Source organism: Triturus cristatus, chromosome 11 (assembly GCF_964204655.1).
Source record: "Triturus cristatus chromosome 11, aTriCri1.1, whole genome shotgun sequence".
NCBI classification, from domain to species: domain Eukaryota; kingdom Metazoa; phylum Chordata; class Amphibia; order Caudata; family Salamandridae; genus Triturus; species Triturus cristatus.
The window spans coordinates 637,721,536-637,744,158 of record NC_140594.1 but is presented as its reverse complement, the minus strand read 5'-3'; positions in this window follow the sequence as shown (position 1 = coordinate 637,744,158).

Here is a 22,623-nt window from a genome sequence, read left to right as displayed (position 1 = left end):
TCCCTAATGGTGAAACAACTTCAGCTTATGCTGTTACCACCTTGCATACAATCGTGGAGACAGCACGCATCATGCATAATTCAGCTCAGGCAGCTGAACTGATAGCTTTGACCAGAGTGTGTGTGTTATCTAAGGGGAAGAGAGTGAATGTATATACCGACAGCCAGTATGCGTTTGGTGTGGCACATAGTTTTGGTCGTTTGTGGAAGGAAAGAGGATTCTTTACCTCCCACGGTACTAAAATACAGCATGGTCAGTTGGTAACTGATCTTCTTGAGTCACTTGCTTTACCTACCCAGATAGCAATCATAAAGTGTAGTGCGCATAAGAGGATTACTGATGATGTTGGTCGCGGGAATGCTTTTGCGGATGAGGTAGCAAAAGAAACAGCCATGTATGTATGTTGCGGGCACTGCAAATTGGGTCAAGTAAAAAGGAATGTGTGAGGATACAATAGAAAGTGTGAGATCGATTCAAGGAGAGGCTACAGAGAAAGAGTTGAGTAAGTGGAAAGAGAGTACAGGAATGTTAGACGCGATGGGATGTTGGATAGAATTGTCAGAACATCAGCGTTGGCTGTTACCAGATGCCTATGTACTGCCTGTAGTTGCTATGGCACATGGTCCAGCCCACATCAGTGCGAAAGGAATATGTAAGCTTCTGGCTCCAGTGTGGCTGAACGAAGGGATTCCAAAATGTGCAGATAATTTAGTGAAGCATTGTATCGTTTGCTTGATGCATAATCCAGGAAAGGGAACCCCAACTCCAGCAGGTCATTTTGCTCCCCCAACATATCCTTTTGAGGTGTTGCAAATTGATTATATTCACATGGAACGATGCAACAATCTCAAATATGTTTTGGTGGTGGTGTGTGCCTTCTCCAGATAGATAGAGGCCTACCCCCTGAAAGACAACACTGCTTTGTCCACGGCCAAAGTTCTTCTGAAAGAGTTCTTCCCTAGGTTTGGTTTGCCACGCATTGTCTGGATTGACAATGGAAGTGAATTTGTGGGCCAAATTATGAAAAAGGTGTGTGCCGGTCTTGGTATCAGGCAGAAATTCCATGCGGCGAACCATCCCCAATCAGCGGGTTTGGTAGAGTGCTATAACGGCACTCTCAAACTTAAGCTTGCAAAGGTACAGGCTAGCACGGGACTTGCCTGGCCCGATGCTTTACCTTTGGCTCTCCTATCCACTAGAACAGCTGTACATTCTCGTTTGGGACTCAGCCCATACGAGGTTGTTTTTGGGCGCCCGGCTAATGTTTGGGGAGTCCCTCGCCCTAAAAAGTATTCTGACATACAGTATCCAATGCTGATTGACTACTTACATGACCTCACCACTAAATTACGTGTTCTCCACCAACAGGTTCAAATCGCTTTACCAGAGGCCTCCACAGACTCAGGTCATTCTATCCAACCGGGAGACTGGGTCTGTGTGAAAATTTTTCAGAGGACAAGGAATTTGGAACCTCGTTGGAAGGCGCCTCGACAAGTTCTTCTGGTGACATGTACAGCAGTGAAAGTCGAAGGGAAAAAGAACTGGATCCATGGCGTGCACTGCAAAAAGGTGCCCTTGCCCTTGCCTTTTGACCAGTGGGTCCGTAAGGGTGTAGGTGATTTTGAAGGCGAAAGGGTCCCCCGGTTTGTACCTTTCAGTAGTGCACACCTAGATGGAACTCGGTCAGAGAAAGAAGATGACGACGTTTTACAAGAAGCCGTACCACCACATCTACGATTGAACACTACAGATCCACAGACACTATTTCAGGACCAAACTGTACTGAACAGAACTTGATATAATTTAAGGCCTAGACTGGTCAAGGACACCTGAGATTTTCATCTCTTTCGTGACATGTATCATCTGTCCAGGTTGCAGGGTCACGGTAGGAGTCTTGGTTCGTGACCTGTATAGTGGCTAGGCCCCCAGGACTTGCAGTGTCATAGGACGGCTAATAATCACAGCCAAGTGAGTAAGGAAGATTGCCGTGAGCAACAATTTTAGAGGATGGATGTCAAATTGGGAAAGAATAATAAGAAGGAAGAGATGAGAAAGAAATATTGTAAATTAGTGTACAGTCAATGTGGCATAACATTGTGTGTTCTTATGTTTTTTAGTACCTTATTGGCTTGTGTAGGTTGGATTGTTCATGCTATGCAGCACAAATCTGTCCCTACTTTTATTTCCTTGCCTCTTCATTCTACTATCTCCCCACATCAATTACATACGCTTCCCCAACATGAACTAATCAGGAGAACAGAATATTTTAACAATTCATTTGTCCAGTTGTTGCATCAACACCAATTGGTAGTCAACACAACCGACTGTTGGGTGTGTGGACTTATGCCTCATACCACAGACAAAGGGATGCCATATTTAGCCCTTCCATTTTCTTATGAAGGTTCCGCTTGGGCCTATTTTGTGATGTTTTCAAATGCGTATCAGAACCAATTTAGACGTCCAGTTGGTTCATATGGTAGTGGACAAGATTTTAGTCATAGTTCTCTGATAAAAGGAATAGTGGCTATGGCTAGAATTGTGGAGAATAGTAGGGTTCCTGTTGATGAGAAACGGGAATACGATGGTTGGAACGTGACTCGTTACGTTACTAGCCTTACAGATAGAGTTAAACAGGGAAAATCTCCACCAATTTGGACTGTGCCTCATCGAGGTAACTTTTGTTTACAAATGAATGGCCAGACTACTGACACCGGACAAGGAAAGAGTTTTTGTTCCCATACATACATTTACACATCTCAGAATTCACCACCGTTAGTGCCATCCCAGGGCACGTATTTTGTCTGCCACGATAGAGCCTACACGTGGCTACCGATGGATTTTTCAGGAACGTGCTATATAGCCTTTCTTCTCCCTCCTACATACACTGCTCCTTCGGGACATCACAGAAACAGATATGGCAGAGGGATTATTGATTCTAAAGACACGGCAGGACAAGAGGGAGGTGATTTCCTTAAAGGATTTCTCCCTTTTTGGGGCCCGATGGCCAACAGTAGAAACATGAGACAATTGGTTTGTGTTGTTGAGACTACCACAGATGTCACTGTGGGAGCCTTGAGTAATCTCACAGCTGAACTTCAGGCGGATCGTCTCATGACATTGCAGGACCGGATTGCTCTGGATGTTATTCTTGCGGATCGCGGTGGAGTTTGTAAATTGATCAGATCTAGCTGTTGCATTTATATACCTGACGATGCCCCTACGGTATACCAAGCCATCTCCAAATTACATGTGATCTCCGAGTCGATTCATCAGGACGAAGGAGATTGGTCTTTATTGGAATGGTTTTGGGGAGTACTGTCCAAATGGGGATGGAAGGTATTAACCTTCCTTGGAGTGGTTTTGGCCATCATTTTTTCCTGTTGTCTCTGTATGCAGTGTGGCCCCACCATCTGTGGTCTTTGTGCCACTATGTGTGTCCCAAGGCCTGTGTCACGGAGGACGGAGAGCATTAAAATGATGTTGCAGCAACAGCTTGATGACCTCATGGCCATTGACGTCGACTCAGATTAAAATGAGTCTGTGCGTCTTGCCTGAGTAATGGCAAAAGGAGGGTCTGAGGTAATTCAGTTTTCCAATCCCGTTCGTATTTAGCCACCATTTTGTGTCCCGCCGCCATTTTGTGTCGCCCTCACTCAGGCAGCACGATGAACGAGGTGTTGTTTTCCCTCTTCCTACTGCAAAGTGTCAAATAACCTCCTGCCTCTGTTTAAAGCTGGTGTCAGGGTCTGGCCGACTCCACTAATCCTCGTCTGGTTTGACTGATCCCTGTCTCGACTATCTGTTGGTTCGCACCATTCTTTCCTGACTTTATCTTATCCTCTGGCCTTCGCTATTCTTTACTCGTACTCTCTCATTTCACAACTGTCCTCCGGGGCATACAAATGTGCCCTGCCACCTGCAAGTCGAATTATAAACACTACCACTGATTAATTTGTGGGGAAGGGTGACAAACACAGTTGGAAGAGAGGCTTATTTGAGTTACTTAATATCTTGTTTTCACATTCTTCTCATTGGTTAACCCTGTATGCATTGGGAGTGTCCTTTGTGAATATGTGTGTTATAAAAGATTGTGCGCCACAAAGTAAAGTGGCAGTCTCCTAAGAACATACCGAGTGTACTTCTGGGACAACTGTACTTAGCTGCAGCTAATAAACCTTATTTTCTACGCCTAACGGAGTGTCCCGTGTCTCTGTTCGACAAAGCAGGTGAACTCAGGAGATTAAGGCGTACCCTGCGCCGCCAGGCCCATAAGGTCAAGGTTCTTCAATATAGCGGTCGTGGGTTCCGCTGCTCACGGGCGGAAAAAATGCATTTTTCCGCATCGCCAGCACCGCGGTGGTACCACCGCCCGCCATCCTGATGGACCCCCGTAGAAGGGTCTGGATACAAATTACAGTTCCTTTTTCTCCTGCAATTTAACCTCTAGCTACTGAGATGATAACCTGCTATCAAAAACATCCCTCATTTAGTTAGCTTCCATTTCGGCCCAGAATTTCTCCTTAATTACCAGCTTTGCATTGTGTGACAGAGCCAATAACTCTCTAATCGAAAGAATTCATAGATTTTTTTTGTACCTAGTGCTTTATTGATATAGTCAAGAATCACACATATACATGATGGCTAAAGAAAATCCCTGGGAATAGATATAAAACATTTGAATTGAGATTGAGATACTGAATATAGCAGAAAAATGCTCCACAAGTGTTGAGAGCACTTAAAGTAGATCTTGTGAAAATCTCCTCCTGCATCAGATTTTGTATTCAAACTCACATACATTTCTATCCAGCCTACCAAATACCTTTCAAATTTTATATCAATTAAGACAGTAGGCACACGTATCTTCTCAGCCAGTAACCATTCTGGTATATCTTTATAACACACTCAAAAACTGGACCTCTGAAATCTTGCCAACGATTCGTAATTCAATTTGTTGCCATACTCAAGCTCAGGGCCACCATTTAATATTGCATGGACCTATGTTTATGACACTGGTGTAATCCCAGTATCACATTGTTTTATATTCATTGTATCAGTTAGATTGTGAATAACCTCTATCACTCTCTCCCAGAATCCCTGTACTAGAGTTCATGACTAAACCGTGCGACACCTGCAGCATGTTCTCGAAAGTGTAGGGAATATATTCTGTACTAGGACAAGTGTGCAGGTATTTAAAATGCAAGAGGCAAAATCATGTATTGCAGAACATCTTCCTTTCCATGTTATTTTCCATTCAGTGACTGTAAGCTGCATTCCACAGTATCTACTACATTTATCTCGGTCCTGTAGTTCTTGACTCAAGTTGTCTCAACAAAGGGCTTTGTATGGACAGGGGGCAGCCACCTTGTATCCGTGCTCGAAATGTCCAACAGTGTTTTAGATTCCAGGGTTCTTCATGGGAAAGCCTAGGATGGGCATGATCTGCTTTCGACTTTCTGCCATACTGCAAGAAATGTCCTGTCTTTGTACCCAAGTGTGTTCTTTCATCCTCAAATGTGCATAGCGTTATACCTTTCTACAGATTTCCCAAATTTTACCGCTCTGATCTCTGGGTCATTTATGGAATTGGTGCAGTCCTCATAGAGGATGTTGACATGTAAAGGGTCTTTTCTTCAGTACTGTCAGACATAAGTGTGACCAGATATGATACTACCCGGCCTATGTTTTTAGGGGCTAGGAGTAAGTATTTGAGATCCATGCCTCTGTGGCATACATCTATACATTCCTTTCCAGGGCTCTCAGATAATCACTGTAATTGTGCCTCTATCTACCACGATTCTACATCTGGTACCACTAGACTTCTTTCTTCATTCAGCAATTTTAAGACACTGAGTTTTATCCTAGATTGAGAATAATCCCATATAATGGATGTCAAGATGCTTTTGGGAATGGGGCAGAATGTCAACCTGGAAAACCTATAAACATGTGGGTAGTATTGGCATCTTTCCACTCGCCTTAACATAAAAAGGAGACGTTTCTTACAGAATTTAATCAATTCAAGAACATCTTCCAGTACACTATCAATATTCAGCTTAAATATATTGTTCATGAGCATGTGTTGCAATAATGCTTAAGTCTTTAACATGGGTGGTCTACCATTGCATAGCTAAAGCAGGGAATAAGGAGCACTCAACATGAGCACATGAACCTAGCGGAAATAAGCAGAATTTTTAACAGCTTTTATGAAATACGAGTAGACTTCTGTATTCACCTAAAATATCCAGCATGTAGGGGACAGATGTGTTGGGGTCCCTAAGAAGGTTATTGTGAGAAGGTGGCCTGATATATGCTGTCCACTAGTTTTAGTGGGCACCTTGTATCCGTCCAAACAACCCCTTATGGTGATAGGTTAAAGACAACCTTTATTGAAAGCTATCCTAGTGGTAGCTATGGAGAGCAGCCTTCAGGCTAAGTCTTGAAGGAATGTAAAGCAGCTCGTTTTACCAGTCTATAATCTCTTCAATGATCAAATGAAAGGACAACCACACCAGGTATATATTCAAAATATATCTATTTAAGATCAAACACACCCCTTCTAGTCTCTTTATGAGACTGGAGTTCGAAGTACTTAGTTTACAAGATAGCAATCATCAGTAATAGCACAAATACACGTTTGGGCCCTAGGGGCGTACCAAACCATATACCCAAAAAGTGGTATAAGAAGCGCAACTGGGATAGGCACTAGGCCTATAGCCTCTAGAATCGCTGGGACCCCAAGGAACCACCCAGGGGACCCATGGGGACTGTATGCAGTGTGTAAACACAAACGCGGGTTCCCGTTATCTTCTATGGGCAATGTCGCGGTTGGAAATTTAAAGATTAGGGACCCTTCTAATCGAGTCAGGACCAAAACTATTTGGACTTAAGAAGTTCTAGAGCTAGCACACACGACAGCACCGGAGTACTCGAGATACCTCACCCAGGGAAGCCGGGTGCATAGGTGTCTTTTGGTGTCGGGTCGCGTCGTCGATTCCAATGGAAGCCTGCAAAGAACTGCTGCTGCCGTGAAGAGGAGAAGTGTCCGTAGAGATCCAAGCCTGGATCTGGGATGGAAGGAACCTGAAAGCAGAGGGGACAGAGTCTGGGTCACTTGCCAGTGACCTAGGGCAGGATGGACCAATGCCCACAGATATTGTGTGCTTCAGGTAAGTTGATGGGTGTCTTGACTCTTCAGCCACGAGGTCCAGGAGGCGTCGACGAAGTCCACGAGCCGGATTCGAACTGTCCCTTGAAGTCTGTCGAGTGCTGCGGTGTCGGCGACCAGATTGGACACAACAAGCCTTGGCAACAGCAAGTCATTGGAAATCAGAGAAAGGACTGCGGTGCAGACCAGCAAGGTCTGAGGAACTCACCCAGTGACGGTAAGTAAGGGTACAACTGGAGCAACCAGGAAAGCTCAAGCAGAAAAGGAGTTGCCTTCATGGGGACCTGCTAGCCAACGGGCTAGTGATTGCAAAGGAGCCTCGAGCCGTCGCACTTGAAGCTGGCCCACAGGTCACTCGTGGAGTGGAGGCCAACAATCTTCGCTGCAGGAGGGGCTCAAGGCTGGGGCTACTCGGAGGCCAAAGCACAACTTCGAGGAGGACCAGGAAGATAGTGTTGATGCAAAAGTTCACGATGACCAGGGGTCACGGTTCCACGTCACCCACAATAGCCACGGGCCTCAGCTTTGCTGTGGACTCAGGGTAGCCTTGGGGAAGTCTGAATACCCAACTCTGGTGATGCAAAGACTTCGGCGTCTGGCGGGAGCTACAGCGATGCAGACCGGTCAGTTTCTTCTTTGGTGCCTGCCAAGCAGGGAAGTCACTCCTTGACCCCAAGGGAGATTTCTTCTGTCTTCTAGTTGTGATAGAAAGTCGAAGGTCCAGGATATATGTTGCAGAGTTTCGTCCAGGGTAATCTAAAGTCTTAGGGACTGGATTCCTATACTTATAGTAAGTTTAGGGGATGGACTAACTCTAAGGCCCCGCCGATGGGTGGGCTTGGAAAGAGGGGTGGTTACACCCATTTCCTTTGTGCAGTTTTACGCCAGAGCAGGGGCAGGTAGCCCCTGCAACCGGTTTGAACTGGAGTATGCACAGGGACACCAAGTGTGCCCCCAGTGCAGGACTTCAAAGCACCAGAGAGTGCTCCCACCCAGCCCCAATACACATCAGCCTGTCTGGGGAGGTGGTCACACCTCCCTTCGACAGGACACCTATTGTCCAATCCTCCCCTGCTGGAGTTTTGGTCAGCAGCAAGAGGCCAAACCCGTGTCTGTGGCAGAGGCATCCATTTTTTGATGCCAGGGCTCAGGAAAGTTCTACCGGGTTTAGCCAGTGTGAACATGTCTCTCCCTCTAGAAGGGTGGAATGTTACACCCGCCGCCAGAATTGGCGGGGGGTTGTATTCCAAAGCGTTTGATACCAAACATGACATGTTTTGATGCAGTCATTCCAAAGTTAGCATTTACCGCGAGGTTATAATGCACTTAAGAGTATATGGTATGGCTGTATCACAGAACAGCCATAAGGAAGTATTTCCGAAAGCTGCAGAGGGGCTCAGCTCATGCCTGGGCACCCTCTCACATAAAACCAAGCACTCTGCCTTCAGGATTGTCAAGGCCTGTCATAGGAGTGGCTTATAGGTTTATATGTGTCTGTATAGGGTAGTGATATAGGTAGCCTATACCACAGTAAGGGGTGCAAGCACACCCTTACCCAGGCTGCAGTAGAAGACCTGTGGTGCCATTTTGGAGTGCTTACCAGGGGTGGCATAGTACATGCTGCAGCCCCTGGCAGGCCTCTGAGGTGCCTATGCCCTTGGTACATAGTATACCAAATACTAGGGGCTTATAAGGCACTCCAGAATCCAATTAGATATGTACCTAATGTACATGGAAACCATTTCAGAGAGGAAGCAGCTAGGCTATAGTCCTGATTAGCAGGGCCACAGCCAGACTAAGGTCGAAAAACAGTGAAACACCAGCAAAAAGTGGGGGTTCCCATGTGAAGCAGATCCTACTCTCCTACACAACCCCCCCCCCCAACGCAAGGACATTAAACTAACCGTGACCAGTTGAGTCTTCATGTTCTAAGTGGAAATACCTAGAGAGTTCATCTGCATTGGCATGGTTACTCCCAGGTCTATGTTCCACTGTAAAGTCCATCCCCTCAAGGGAAGTGGACCACCTAAGCAGTTTGGGGTTTTCACCCTTCATTTGTTTTAGCCATAAGAGGGGCTTATGGTCTGTCTGAACAAGGAAGTGAGCACCAAACAAGTATGGCCTCAACTTCTTCAGAGCCCAAACCACAGCAAAGGCCTCCCTCTCAATGGCTGACCAACGTTTCTCTCTAGGGGTCAGCCTTCTGCTAATGAGAGCTACTGGCTGATCCTGACCTTCTTCATTCAATTGTGACAGTACAGCCCCAACCCCCAATTCAGATGCATCAATTTGAACAATGAACTTCTTGGAGTAGTCAGGACTCTGCAGAATGGGAGCAGTGCACATGGCCTGCTTCAGGTCATCAAATGCCTTTTGACAGCTAGCTGTCCACTGAACCTTTTTGGGCATTTTCTTAGACGTCAAGTCATTCAAGGTTGTCACTATTGATCCATACCCTTTGACAAATCTCCTATAGTACCCAGTCAGGCCTAAGGAGGCTCTCACCTGAGTCTGGGTAGTTGGAGCAGTCCATTCCATTATGGTTTGGATTTTGCTCTGCAATGGTTGAACCTGGTCTCCACCTACAAGGTGGCCCAGGTACACAAGCTGACTCTGCCCTATCTGGCACTTAGTAGCCTTGATAGTTAGGCCTGCTTTTTGCATGGCCTCCAAAACATTCCTTAGGTGGACCAAGTGTTCCTCCCAGGTGGAGCTAAAGACAGCAATATCATCTAGATATGCTGCACTAAAGGCTCCAGACCTGTGAGAACTGTATTCACCAACCTTTGGAAAGTGGCAGGTGCGTTCTTCAAACCAAAGGGCATTACCACAAATTGATAGTGCCCACTAGGGGTAGAAAATGGTGTCTTTGGCTTTGCATCATCAGCTAGTCTGATCAGCCAGTAGCCAGCTGTCAAGTCAAATTTGCTAAGGTACGTGGCTGAGGCCAAAGTATCTATAAGCTCATCTGCCCTTGGTATTGGATGGGCATCAGTCCTAGTGACTGCATTGAGACACCTGTAGTCCACACCAAATCTAATCTCTCGTTTTCCACCACTGGTGTGAGGTTTTGGCACTAGTAGCACCGGACTAGCCCAAGGGCTATCTGAGGGTTCAATGACACCTAAATCCAACATTTTCTGGACTTCTGTCCTGATACAGTCCCTGACATGGTCAGGTTGCCTATAAATCTTGGGGCAGATTTATGTTCCCTGGCGCATCCCTGCAAATCAGCATGGATGCGCCAGGGAAGATGCGTCACGCAAGTTTGCCCTTGCGCCACCGCAGATGCGCCGCATTTACAATGCGGTGCATCGTGGCGCAAGGACAAGCAGATACGTGACGCATCTGCCGGCGTAAGGTTGGCGCAGTGCTGAAGTTGCGTCGCAAGCGCGACGCAACTCCAGCACTGTTCCAACCTACCCTATGCCTAACATGGTGCGTCAAGCCTTACGCCTGCTTCAAGCAGGCGCAGGATTTTGACGCATCAGCGTTGGGAAAGTGACTCAGTGAAATCTTATAGATTTCACTGAGTCACTTTTCAGGGGCGTTCCTGCGACGGAATGCCCCCCCTGAGTAGAAACGCCCACATGAAACCTGGCGCAGGTTTCATGTGGCGCAGGGCTTTACACCGTGATGCATCTCCATAGATGCGTCACGATGTAAATGGGGCGCAACATGGCGCAGGGTTTACGCCGCCGCTGCGTCACAAAAGTGACGCAACGGCGGCGTAAAAGTGGCGCAAGTCTGATATAAATCTGCCCCCTTATTTTTAATAGGCAGACTGTCCCCAGTGTCCACTTCATGAGTGCACCAGGTAGTCTGACTTGGAGTCAGTGAGAACATGTGTCTGAACTGATTGAGCACCTGTCTGCAATCAGCTTGTTGTTGGGCAGTGAGGCTGCCTGCCAAGGCTACACCATCAACTGACCCATCATCAGGGTTCTGTGAGAGGAGGTCAGGGAGTGGGTCACTCTCTTCCTCCTATCCCTCATCAGTTGCCATGAGCAAGCCCATGTCAGCCCTGTCCACATATGGCTTCAGCCTGTTGACATGGAGAACCCTATGGGGACTCCTGGGAGTTCCTAGGTCTACCAAATAAGTAACCTCTCCCTTCTGTTCAACAATAGTGTGGGGTCCACTCCACTTGTCCTGGAGAGCTGCTGGGGCCACAGGCTCCAACACCCACACTTTCTGTCCTGGCTGATAAACAGTCAGTACAGCCTTTTGGTCATGCCAGTCTTTTTGCAGTTCCTGGCTAGCCTCAAGGTTTTTGTTTGCCTTTTTCATGTACTCAGCCATCCTGGAGCAGAGACCAAGTACATAGTCCACTATGTCTTGCTTTGGGGGCTGGAGAGGTAAGTCCCATCCTTCCTTCACCAAACACAATGGACCCCTGACAGGGTGACCAAACAGAAGTTTAAATGTGCTGTAGCCAACCCCCTTCTGAAGCACCTCCCTGTATGCAAATAAAAGGCAGGGCAAGAGCAGGTCCCATTTTCGCCTAAGCTTCTCTGGGAGTCCTTGAATCATGCCCTTTAAGGTTTTGATGAATCTCTCAACTAAACCATTGCATTGTGGGTGATGGGGTGCGGTGAACTTGTAGTTCACTCCATACTCCTACCACATTGCAGTCAATTAACTTGACATGAAGTTTGCACCCCTGTCAAATACTACCTCCTTTGGAAAACCTACTCTTGAGAACACACTCAAGAGAGCTCTTGCCACTACGGGTGCTGTAGTGGTCCTTAGGGGAATTGCTTCTGGATACCTGGTGGCATGATCCACTACCACCAGTATAAATCTGTGCCCAGATTCTGTTTGGGGATCCATGGGACCACCAATGTAAATCCCTACCCATTCAAAGGGCACCCCCACCACAGGTAGTGGTATCAGGGGGGCCTTTGTAGTGCCACCTGCTTTGCCACTGGCTTGGCAGGTTACACAGGAGCGACGAAACTCCTTTGTGTCTTCAGACATGTGTGGCCAGTGAAAGTGAGGAACAATTCTGTCCCAAGTCTTGTTCTGGCCTAAGTGTCCTGCTAGGGGAATATCATGGGCTAGTGTCAATAGGAAACCCTTAAACTTCAGAGGTATAACCAACCTCCTGGATGCACCAGACTTGGGGTCTCTACTCTCTGAGTATAGGAGTCCATCATCCCAATAAACTTTATGGGTGCCACTAGCATTCCCAGCAGCCTCATCAGCAGCTTGCTGTCTGAGGGTTTCAAGAGAGGGGCAGGTGTTCTGCTCCTGGCTCAGATCAGACCTGGAATGGCCCCCTGTCCCCAAGAACTGAACCTGGTCAGGTTCACGCTCCTCTGGGACAGTTCCTTCTGCAGGCTCAAGATCATCTCCCTGAGGAGACTGATCAGTATCCTGAGACAGGTGGGAAGGCTCTGCCTTAACCCTACTGCTCCTCCTCTTGTGAGGCACCTGGTCCATTATTCCAGAATCCAGGGCCTGTCCAGCTTTTGACATTTTTGCCTGTGACCTGGTCACAGCAAAGACATGTGCAGGGATCCCTAACATTTCTGCATGTGTCCTGAGCTCCACTTCAGCCCAAGCTGAAGTTTCTAGATCATTGCCAAGCAAGCACTGTACTGGTAGGTCTGCACTTACCACAACCTTCTTAAGGCCAGTTACCTCTCCCCAGGAGAAGTTAACAACTGCCAGAGAATGGTCTGTTCTGACATTGCTAGCATTGGTCACTTGGTACATTTCACCAAGTATAATCTGCCCAGGATCCACAAGATCTTTTGTCACCATTGTGACACTTGCTCCTGTGTCCCTGAATGCCCAAGCTTCTACTCCATTAATTAAAGGCTGCTGTCTGTATTTGCCCAAGTTACTGGGACTCACAAAGGGGGACATATCCATGCCCCCATCACTGACAAGCACAGCCTGAGTTGGTACTCTGACTAGGCCAGAGTCCATCTCAGAACCCAGGGTCAACCCTATGTGAGCGTGTGGGGAATCCGGGCCGGATACACAGATGCGGAGGCTGTATGTAGTGAGCAATTTTCTATGGATTTTATTGGCAATCGTCAAACAGTCTTTGTCATGTAGAAAACATGAGGGCTTCTTGGTTCTTTCTCTTGTTGGTCTTCGTTCGGATGGACCTCTTGTCTCGTCCCGGGGTTTTCTTTGGCATGGACCAGGTGGTGGGCTTGCAGAGGCTTGCACAAGAGAAAAGAAACAAACAGGAGCCGTCAGCCTTTGTTTCTACAATGCTCAGTATTTAGCGTGAACCTTCACCCCACCCGGTAGCTCATACAGTGCAAAACGCGAACCGTAAGGCACGGGGCGCGAGGCGTCGCATAAATGGCGCGAAGGGTCATGAGGGCAAAATAAAGGGTATTTCTCGTGGTAAAGAGGGAGTAAGGGCAAGTCGGTGGTGGGTGCCAAAAGGGAGTGATGAGGAACGACAAACAGTGGTGCAGTGCTCGGGACTTCTGCGCTGTACACCCCCAATGCTTTCTATCCCACCCTTGCAATGCGTTCACCTCCCACCTCCCTCGTTTCCCGCTACTCGAACTTTCCTTCTGGGGGACTCACCGGCTCCGCCGCAACTCTCCAGAGTTGCGGCCGCTCTCCAGCGTCCTCCGGTGGGCTCCACCAGTCCTCGCTCCACTCCTCGTTTTCTCCTGGGTCGTCTACTTCCTCGGCTGGGCTCGCTCTCGACTCCGGTTCTTTCCGTGGATGATCCGCTAGGGTCGCACTTCTCGTGGTTTCCTCTCCTGGGTCGCAGGGCTCAAACTCCTTTCTCTCCCAGAACGTACCACCGTATGTCCGTTCTTGGTCTCTATTTACCGGCCTGAGGTGTTTACTTATGGGGTCACTTCCATCCACTTCCTCAGATTCCGGCCTCACGATTGGCTCCTGTAGAGACACATGACAAGGGGGCGGGGTTAGTCTCGCCGGCATCAGATGGTAGGCTTGGTGATTTTGCAGGGATTTCGGATTGCTTGGTGCAGAGCGGTCAGGATCCCGAGGTATTGTTCTGGAGAGGTCTTTACTCCTCTCATATCCCCTTCCCCTAGCTGTCCTTCTTGTAGAGGTTGTCTCCATAGGGTATCTCGACAGAAAGTCCACGTTAGTTTGTTCCGTCCCCTTTCTATGTTTTGTTGTGAATCTATATGGTTGTAGTGACAAAAACCACCTAAGTACTCTTTCGTTATGACCTTTGTTTAGTGCCAACCTTTCAAGTGGAGCATGGTCGGTATAAAGATTGAACTCTCTTCCTTCTAAATAATAGCGCAGTGACTCAATGGCCCACTTTATAGTGATGGCCTCTTTCTCTATCACTGCGTAGTTCCTTTCACAAGGAAAGAGTTTTCTACTGATGTAGAGTATGGGCTTCTCCTCTCCCGTACAGGTGCGCTGTGAAAGGACTGCCCCGAAACCCTGATCTGATGCGTCAGTTTGCAAGATGAAGGGAAGGGAGTAATCAGGACTGGTGAGTACAGTGTCCGTTGTCAACGCGATTTTAAGGGTCTCGAAAGTTCGGATCAATCTTGGGGTGGGTTGTTTTAACAGGGCTTCCGTTTTTATATTTTTCTGCAACAGATCCGTGAGTGGGGCTGCGGTTTGGGAAAAATTCGGTATGAACCTTCTGTAATATCCCAACAGGCCTAAAAAGGCTCGGGGATCTTTTTTTGACTGGGGGAATGGTACCTGGGCTATGGCGTCTATTTTGTTACTTTGGGGTCGAATGATACCCTCTCCCAAAAGGAAACCCAAATATCTGACTGTTTGGGCTGCTAAGTGATTTTTAGCTGGATTTATCTTAAGGTTGTGGCAGCCTAAGGCAAAAATCACATTATAGAGGTGAGTGAGATGTTGTTCCCAGGAATCGCGATAGATAATAATATCATCAAGATAGGCTCCTGCGTAGTTCTCATGGGGTTTCAACACCAGATTCATGGATTTTGTTGACTTTGCGAAAATCAATACAAAAGCGGACTGTGCCGTTAGGTTTCGGTACTAACACTGTAAGGGAGTTTCAATCGCTCTTGGATAGTTCGATTATCCCCATATCTAGGATCTGCTTCACTTCTTCCTTTATGGTGGTCCTACGGGCCTCAGGTATACGGTAGGGGCGAACCTGTACTTTCCTACCGGATAAGGTCTTTATGGTATGTTCCGTCACAGTGGTCCTTCCTGGGGTAAAAGAGAAGATCCACTTTAGGGGACGGAGTTTGTCTAGGAGAGACTTCTTGTGACCTACGGGCAATTCTGGATCAATACATTGTTCGATCATGGGGTCGTTTTCTGATCCTTGTCCTAACAAGACTGGGTGAGGGCCTATCCATTCCTTCAATAGATTCTCGTGGTAAATTTGTGAAGTTGCTCTAGTCAGATCTATTTCCACTCTGTAGGTCACTGGGGTTACTTTCTCCAGGATAGTGTAGGGGGCCTGCCACTGTCCCAACATTTTGTGATCTGAAGACGGCATCATAAGAAGCACTAGATCTCCTACTGCAAACGTTCTCTCGTTTGTCCCCTTGTCATATTGTTTTTAGTGGGCTGTCTGAGCTACCTCCAGATTCTGTTGGGCTATGGCACGGACCTGCCCCAGGTGGGTTTTTAGGTTGTCTACATATTGTAAGAGGGGTTTGCTTTGGTTGGGTTCTGCTTCCCAAGACTCTTTGGCCATGTCAGAAAGGTACGAGGCTGATGCCCGTACAAAAGTTCAAATGGTGAGTAACCTGTACTCTTCTGTACCTTACACCGAATGGCGAATAGAGCCAGGGGTAACATATCCTCCCACCATCTTGTTTCTAGGGACAGTCGTTTTTTTAGCGCTGCTTTCAATGTGGCGTTATAACGCTCAACCAATCCGTCTGTTTGCGGATGGTATGCTGCCGTGCGGATTTGTTTGATGCCTAATTGGTTACACACCTGTCGCATCAATTTTGAGATGAAGGGGGTCCCTTGATCCGTGAGGATCTCTTTAGGAAAACCGACACGAATGAAGACTGTTATCATGGCCTTAGCTATGTTTGCGGAGTCCGGGCGTCTTAGGGGTATTGCCTCCGGAAAACGGGTGGCGTAGTCCACTGGGACGAGGACATAGCTTCTAGACGGCAACAGGTGTCCTATTATATCCATCCCTATCCTTTGCTAGGGTACATCAATAACGGGAAGAGGCTGTAGAGGGACCCGGGAGGGCTTATATCTACTGTTTTTCTGGCATATTGGACAACTCCAACAATAGGCACGGACCTGTCGATGGATACCTGGCCAGTAGAATTTCTCCAGAATAGCTTGTTCAGTTTTTTCATCGCTAAAATGTCCCCCCAATAGATGACTGTGGGCAAGGTATAGCACTTTCTCACGAAAGGGGCCAGGAATAAGAAGCTGAGCGGGTTGGGTAGGGCTACCTTTTCTATATAACAGGCCGTTTTTCTTAAAATAAATAGGGACCTACTTTAAGGGGGTCTTCGTTCTCCAAGGCATTATCCCCGGCCTCCTGCAGAACAGGGTCTTCTCTCTGTGTAGCGTGAAACTCTCTATCGATCTGCCAGGGGTGCTCCTCTATTCTGACGGGGTATGCTACATGGGTTTTTCTTTTTTCCTTTCTTCTCTGTGTACGAGTCTTTCTGGCTTTGAACAGGGGCCATTCGGGATTCTCTTCTTGAGCATAGGGGGCTTCCCTCCACCAGTCTGCGGGGCCGGGAGCAGTCCCCTTAATTAGGTCGGTCAATTGTGAATAATCATTCCCCAGGGTGAGTTGTTCAGGGAGTCGGGGAATGAGCCCAACTTTCAGTGAGGAGCCTGGATCAGTTGGATGTTCTATCTGTACATGCGTTGTAGGATATTGTTTCGTATCACCATGTACGCATTGTATAGCCACGGTCCCACCACCCATTCTTGGCTATTGATCTAAGTCTTGGGGTCATAAGACGCTTTGGAAGCATCCCGTGTCTGCTAGAGCAGTGAAGGAGGGAGTGGTCTTTCATGTTGGGTGCAGTAGTAATTGCAGGCTATTCCGACATCCATAGGCTCCTCTTTTTGGGGACAAAACCGCGCTATATGTCCTAAACCTCCGCAGTTGTAACATTGGGGACTGGGTATAGGTGCTCTAAAGAGGGGTGTTCCAGGCACTATGGTGATTGGATCTGTTTTTTTTGGTAAGGGAGCTCGTGGTGGGTGGTGTGATCCGCTGGCACCGCCTTTCCAGGGTATCTCTTCACGCCCCTTCTGTACCTCATGTGCCCGGCTAAAGGCACTGGCGATTTCAACAACAGTCTCTAAAGTAAGATGGGCATGTTGACGTACCCACCTCTGTATGGGTGGGTGTAGAGAGGACAAGTATTGCTCTAAGTAGACTTTAGACATCATTTCCTCCTTGGTTGACGTGGAGGGCTTTAGCCATCGGTCGGTTAAATCTTTCACGCGGAAGTATAGAGCTCTTGGCGTTTCCTGGGGTCCCACTTTTATTTGACGCAACCGTATGAGATAGGTCTATTCACGTTCAAGGATGCACTGTTTTATGTTCGCATAAGGGGTGAGACCTTGTATGTTGGCGGCCTGATACGTGGCCTTGAGATCGCCTGAGAGTAAGGGACCTAGGTACTGTCCCCATTTATCCGCGGGCCAAGAGGCTGCCTGGGCCATCCTTTCGAAATTGCTGAAGAAATAGTCCGGATCTTCTCCACTAACATATTTCTGTAACACTAGGGACGGAAGCGTTGTGGTCCCTCTCGGTTGGCTGAGGGTTTCGGCGAGTTTTCCTAGGGCTGTTTCCTGGGCTTGACTCTGTCCCGCCAGAATTTGCTGCAGCTTATCGCGGTCTTCTTCTATGACAGTGAGGACGCGCTCCATAGCTCTTCCCAGGCTTTCTTGGGTGTTGGCCATCTTTTTAATTGCAGCCTCCATGTCTACGGCAGATCCCACTTCTGACACCACCTGTGAGCGTGTGGGGAGTGCGGGCCGGATACACAGACGTGGAGGCTGTATGTAGTGAGCAATTTTCTGTGGATTTTATTGGCAATCGTCAAACAGTCTTTGTCATGTAGAAAACATGAGGGCTTCTTGGTTCTTTCTCTTGTTGGTCTTCGTTCGGATGGACCTCTCGTCTCGTCCCGGGTTTTCTTTGGCGTGGACCAGGTGATGGGCTTGCGGAGGCTCGCACGGGAGAAAAGAACCAAACAGGAGCAGTCAGCCTTTGTTTCTACAATGCTCAGTATTTAGCGTGAACCTTCACCACACCCGGTAGCTCATACAGTGCAAGACGCGAACCATTAGGCACGGGGCGTGAGGCGTCGCATAAATGGCGTGAAGGGTCGTGAGGGCAAAATAAAGGGTATTTCTCGTGGTAAAGAGGGAGTAAGGGCAAGTCAGTGGTGGGTGCCAAAAGGGAGTGATGAGGAACGACAAACAGTGTTGTAGTGCTCGGGACTTCTGTGCTGTACACCCCCAACGCTTTCTATCCCACCCTTGCAATGCGTTCACCTCCCACCTCCCTCATTTCCCGCTACCCAAACTTTCCTTCTGGGGGACTCACCGGCTCCGCCGCAACTCTCCAGAGTTGCGGCCGCTCTCCAGCGTCCTCCGGTGGGCTCCACCAGTCCTCGCTCCACTCCTCGTTTTCTCCTGGGTCGTCTACTTCCTCGGCTGGGCTCGCTCTCGACTCCGGTTCTTTCCGTGGACGATCTGCTTCCTCAGCTGGGGTCGCACTTCTCGTGGTTTCCTCTCCTGGGTCGCAGGGCTCGAACTCCTTTCTCTCCCAGAACGTACCACCTTCTGTCCGTTCTTGGTCTCTATTTACCGGCCTGAGCTGTTTACTTCCGGGGTCACTTCCGTCCCCTTCCTCCGATTCTGGCCTCATGATTGGCTCCTGTAGAGACACATGACAAGGGGGCGGGGTTAGTCTCGCCGGCATCAGATGGTAGGCTTGGTGATTTCGCGGGGATTTCGGAATGCTTGGTGCAGAGCGGCCAGGATCCCGAGGTATTGTTCTGGAGAGGTCTTTACACCTCTCACACCCTACTACACCCTCATTCTGTGTATTCTCACCACCAATTGTAACTGCACTAGGGGGAGCAGGTGCCTCAGGGGCATTGGTGGGGGCTGGAGTATTTTCTTTGGCCTTGGTGCAGTCACTAGTCCAGTGAGTTTTCTGCTTACAGATTTTGCACCAAGGTTTCTTTTGGCCTTTACCCTTTCCTGACTGTGAATCCCCACCTGAAGAAGATTTTTGGGGCCCTTGAGAAGACTTCTGGTCTTTACCCTTGTCCCCACCCTTATCAGAGTTTTTGGAATCTTGCTTCTTTGGGTCACCACCTTGGTTCTGTACCTTCTGCCTCACCCTGGTTCTGACCCATTTGTCTGCCTTCTTTCCCAATTCTTGGGGAGAGGTCAGATCAGAGTCTACCAGGTACTGGTGCAACAGCTGATTTTGACAGTTATTAAGAATCTGCTCCCTCATTATCAGATTGTACAATCCTATGAAGTCACACACTTTACTGTCCAATAGCCAACCTTCCAGAGCCTTAGCAGCACAGTCAACAAAGTCAACCCAGTCCTGATTTTGTGCATTTTGGGTGTCTCTGAACTTTAACCTGTATTGTTCAGTGGTTAGGCCAAACCCATCTATTAGAGCACTTTTCAAGAGTTTGTAATCATCAGCCTCCTCTTCTCTTACAGTGAGGAGCTTATCTCTGCCTTTGTCTGCAAAGGAGAGCCATAATATTGCTGCCCACTGACCTTGAGGGACCTTCTGTACTTTACAGGCCCTCTCCAAGGCAGTTATCCATTTGTGGATGTCATTCCCACTCTGTTAGGGAGGGACAATCTTACTTAGGTTTCTATTGTCATAAGACCTCTCCCTATCTCTGTGGTACTGAAAATTCTGGACCCGTGTTATAAACATCGTCGTATTGTGACAATTTTGGTATCAGCAGACCGCAAATGATTAGGATACTATGCATAAGCATTTTCGCCATATTCGGGTGAAGAAATCACCCTGAAATCATAGTTTCCGTCCTGATCCCTCGGTTTCCATTGAACGGATGCCATTTTGTGATTGCCCTCACATAGGCCAATGACTAGGCCAAAAATCGAGTCTGAAGGACACATACACCTTTGCTGACTCCTCTGTGACCTGGGCAAGCTGCCTCCACTGCCTGAAGCCAAAACCTGTTCGGCCAGTTCCTTTCCCAGTGGCCGAATGTGATTAGTATCAAGGCACAACATATCATAAAGCCTTTCATCACACACAAACCATGCTTAATCTTACACACACCTGTCCCTGTTTCTTACTTTATGACTTGCTTTACGAGGAGGAGGTGCCCGTTTTTATTGGGGGTCCGTCGATATCTGATGAAAGTACTGAGCCTCGCCGAGTAATTGATTGAGGGCTGGACAAACTGAAATATGGGCTTGTCATCATGACTCTGCTTTTTCTTTGTAGTGAAAATATGTGAATGGTCAACTGTAAAATAAGGAATGTTTGCCTAAAGCACAATATTTTGTATAAAAGGAGAAGGCTGGCTTTGTAAGTTTGAGCAGTCTCCTGAGAATATACACCGTGTTGTACTTCTAGGATACCTGTTACTGGTTGCAGCCAATAAATACGATCTTTGACTTCACCAAGAAGACTCTGTGTTTCTGTAGTCTGAAACAGGAAGAACTCGAAGTCTTTGGGTGTGCTCCCTGGCACCGCTGGGTTCTGAAAAACCCAGTACTTCAGTTGGCGCCCAACGTGAGGCGATTTCAGCGGTACCGGTCCAAGCCAGAGGTTCGTGAGGAGCTTCGTGTGAAAATTCTGGAGGAAGGCCGCCACTTCATCCACCCCTGCATGTCGACGTGGTCCGAAAGCCTTTGCTGCGAGGTTCCCCGCTTCCCGACGGCTACGAAGGACTGCTGCCCTGACTATCGCCCTGTTTTGGACCCTTGATGATTGGTAGAGCGAAACGATAGACGAGTCTTCTGGTGACGTCATCGATACCTCAGTTAAGTATAAGTGGAGCGTCTCCCAGTCCTTAGTTTGGTTCTTAGTTTGGTATCCCCTTGGGATCTTTGATTTGGAACTTGCAAGTACCAAAGCCGAGGGACTCGTGTATTCACGAGACTATCGTATTCGATAATCCTTTGAAGTTTGAAGCTAGACTAGAGAGCGAAGATGCCTAGTCTTAGCAGACTTGGAAATTTGTTTTGTCTTGGTTGTAATAGGGATTCCCGATTGGAGGACTCGTGTCCGGTTCCTCCGATTGGAACTCCAACCTATGAACTATATGTGAAACATGGCGTAGGCCCTATCACATATAATGAAGTATGGATCCGATACACCAGGAAAGATGGTGCTTTACAATGGCCCCAATATGGTAGTTTTGACACAGAGATTCTGGATAATCTGGAGGTTAAACTTTTTAAGAAGAAAGCCCGGCCGGCGATGCTTGACTCTTTCCGCCTATGGCGTAAGGAAGCCAAACAGAAGGAAATTAAATTAGCAAAGAGAAATAAGAGAGAAAAGGGTATCTCGATAATGCAAGCTGCTATGCAGTTTAAAGATAATGAAGAAGAACAGATGAGTGAGCAGTTGCACAGGCAACGTAAAATGGTGATCGATAGATGTTATCCAGTTTTGCCGCTTCTTCAGCAAGATGCAGCAAAAGAAATTGAGAAAGATCCTTTAATGTCACACTTGTTGAGTTCGCCACCCCCTTATGCGCAGAGTGCTACAGCACCTCCGCAACCTTTAGTTGGGCAACCTCCGGTTATTGTGCCTCAGGTTCTTCCACAGCCGCCAGCTCCTATTCAGTTGGCTCCTACTCCTATGGCGCAGCCCCCTCAAGGGCCGCCGACTTTGCTACCTGTTTTACCTGTACTTCCTACGACTTCGTCTACTACATCGACTGCCTCTTCTAGTGTTCTTTCTGATACTGCCTCTGTGTCTGCATCTGCGTCTGCCTTGCCTCCCTCTGTTTTTCCTCCTGTTCTTTTGTCAACTTCTCCTTCTATCGGACAGAGAAAGACTGATACTGTTGCTAGCATTATATTTCCTCTCTTCGGGTCAGCTGGTGTGACCCCTGGTTCGGAGCGTAAGCAGTCGCGTAGTCAACTGCCTGATTCTCGAGAGAGAGAAGTGTTTGATCATATGGCGCGTAAATGGGTTACTTTTCCTTTTAGATATGATGTAGAGTCTGTTATGGATGTCTTCCGTCAATGGGAAGCACCAAAACAAAGATACGTTTTTGAGAAAATGTGTGCTTTCCTTTGTGAGGAATTGGAGGATAATGAGTTAGAAACAAATCCGCCTGAGTTGTGACGTGTACGGTTTGAGTTTTCAAAGGGCACGATTGTGGGCTCCGATGTTGAGAAAGCAGTTGCGACGTTGTTGTCCTTTAGGAATAAGGATCCTTCCCACTCACTGTTTGAACAGGACCCAGTACTTCATCTCTAGGGAAATTGCTACCACCAAGGGACTCTAGTTCCTCCTTTTTACTAGCTCT